This window comes from Pleuronectes platessa, chromosome 20, assembly GCF_947347685.1.
Source record: "Pleuronectes platessa chromosome 20, fPlePla1.1, whole genome shotgun sequence".
Taxonomy (NCBI): domain Eukaryota; kingdom Metazoa; phylum Chordata; class Actinopteri; order Pleuronectiformes; family Pleuronectidae; genus Pleuronectes; species Pleuronectes platessa.
In genome coordinates this window covers 21,325,945-21,328,807 of record NC_070645.1, presented here as the reverse complement: position 1 = coordinate 21,328,807, position 2,863 = coordinate 21,325,945, and positions in this window count along the sequence as shown.

The following is a 2,863-nucleotide window of genomic DNA, read 5'->3' as shown; positions in this document are numbered from 1 at the left end:
CTCCAGTGAAAACAGAGTTGATTCTACAGAACAAGAGGATGAGGAGGAGGTGATGTGTTCCTGACGTGTGCGTGACATGTGCGTGATGTGTACCTGACATGTATGTGACGTGTGCCTGACGTGTACGTGATGTGTGCCTGACGTGTACCTGACGTGTGCGTGACGTGTGCGTGACGTGTGCGTGACGTGTACCTGACGTGTACCTGACGTGTACCTGACGTGTGCGTGACGTGTACCTGACGTGTACCCGATGTGTACCTGACATGTATGTGACGTGTGCCTGACGTGTACGTGATGAGTAACTGACGTGTACCTGACGTGTACCTGACGTGTGCGTGACGTGTACCTGACGTGTGCGTAATCTTAACCACGACCGTCTGAAAAGAACCAGGACGAGACGATGTTGAATTTGAAATGAAGGGATCTGAACTTGTTATCAGCTTCACTGCCGACCACACGATGCTTCAGTCTGTAACACACAGCGACAATAATCATACAACAGCGTCATGTACGAAAATGAACTTTTAACACACGTCTGCCACAAACAAAGCAAACAAAGACGAGTTTGTGCTTAAAACACACTGACACACATGAAACAAAGAGAGAGACGAGGGGGCGAGCAAGAAGAGGGTCATTCTGGGTAAACTGGGCCTCACACTATTCACAGGAAACAACAGAGACAAGAGGACACACGGTCTCACAGAGAGGACATGAACCAGCCAACCACGTCTCATCATACACGCAGCGCTTTTGTCACAAATGTAAAAGTTGGGAATTGAACGTCGCCCGTCGTGATGTTTACAGCAAGACAAGAACAGATGAACGTTGTGTGTTCAGTGTCCGAGGCTCATTAAACCTTTGGTGACCCGTCCTGTGGGACGTGAGCAGGACACTCAGTTCACACATGTCCTGTCCGGTGGTGACCTCAGCTGAACCGTGCACGGAGCCGACGCTCGACACATCGGGACTGTTCAAAGTATTATCAGTTTGATTATCACGCAAATTACAACATTTGTGTGGATGGATAGTTAATGTGTGTGTCTGTGTGAGTGTGTTTGTGTGTGTGAGAATGTCTGTATAAGTGTGTGTGTCTGTGTGTGTGCAGGGTGGAGCTCGCTGTCTCTTCTCTCTGGAGAGATAAATGTTTAAAGCGGATCTGGATTTTATTTTCCCTGCGAGTGTGAAATGATTTTTCAGATTTTGCTCTCGAGTCCTCGAGCGAGACGCTGAACCTTCGACCTTCGACCTTCGACCTCCCTTACGGACGTGTTTTTGTATATTTCGAAACTTTGTCTGTAGAAATGAAAAGTTTATAAAATAAATGAGTTTGTGAAGCAGCGGCTGAAACGTGTGTTTCCCCTGCTGCCCTCAGTGCGGTCTGACAGGCTGATGAGATCCACAGCTGCTCAGCATTAACGTGTCTCAGCCTCTATTGTGTGTCTCTGTCTTGTGTCCCCTTCACTTCGTCCTTCATGTTCCTCGCTCCTGCTTCTTGACGACCGAGGAGGCTGGAGGACGTGTTTCTGTTGAAGGGAGGAGAAGAGTTTCTTTCCAGGGAAAATGACTCATCAAGGATCATCAGATGATGAAGAGTCTGTGTGTTCATCCTCAGCTGCTCTTTCAAAATAAAAGCAGCTGAACTCAGTGATGAACAGAATGAAGCTTCAAGGTCACGACTCAACACAAAGTCCTGGAGGTTTCACTAGAGTTAAATTATATGAACCTTTGTGTTTACGTGTGTGAGATGTGACCGATCTCCATCGACTGAGTGATGCTAACAGTTTGCCTCAGTTTCTAGTCTTTGTGCTAAGTTACGCTAAACAAGTCCAAAGTTGTGGTTCTTTGAGGTCAGTCACCTGACTTCACTGCCGTGCTCCAGAGGCATTGTGGGTCGTAAAACCGCTCTGTTCCCGTGAGCTTCTGTGTCTGGATGAGCTTCAGCTGTGTGTGTCTGTGTGTGTCAGTCAATGATGTTTGGATGAGTGTGTCTGAAGTGCGAACACAGGCGGATGGGCGTGTTCTGTATACAATGCACCCTGGGAAATAGGGGCCGTGATACTATCTGAAAAAATGTGTGTGTCTGTGTGTGTGTTTGTATCTGATTGCATGTGTGTGTACGTGTGTATTTGTCTGTGCAGCCAAGTCTCAGCAGCTGTGTGTGGACGGATGAGAGAATCCCTCCGTGCATATTTTCTTTGTTCTTGTTTTGTTGTTGTTAACATGTTGTCTGTCTCTACAGTGTTAGGTGGTTACACACATTTAGAGTTTGGTGGTGACACACATGTAGAGTGTGGTGATTACACACATGTAGAGTGGTGATTACACACATGTAGAGTGTGTTGGTAACACACATGTAGAGTGTGATGGTTACACACATGTAGTGTTACGGGGTTACATACATGTAGAGTTAGGTGGTTACACACATGTAGAGTGTGGTGGTTACACACATGTAGAGTGTGATGGTTACACAAATGTAGAGTGTGTTGGTTACTCACATGTAGAGTTTCGGGGTTCCAGACGCTCCCTCCTTCCTCTCGGTCTTGTCTCCTGTGGTAGACCCTGTCCTCTATAGGTCTTGTCTCCTGTGGTAGCCTGTCCTCTATAGGTCTTGTCTCCTGTGGTAGACTCTGTCCTCTATAGGTCTTGTCTCCTGTGGTAGACCCTGTCCTCTATAGGTCTTGTCTCCTGTGGTAGACTCTGTCCTCTATAGGTCTTGTCTCCTGTGGTAGACTCTTTCCTCTATAGGTCTTGTCTCCTGTGGTAGACTCTGTCCTCTATAGGTCTTGTCTCCTGTGGTAGACCCTGTCCTCTATAGGTCTTGTCTCCTGTGGTAGACTCTGTCCTCTATAGGTCTTGTCTCCTG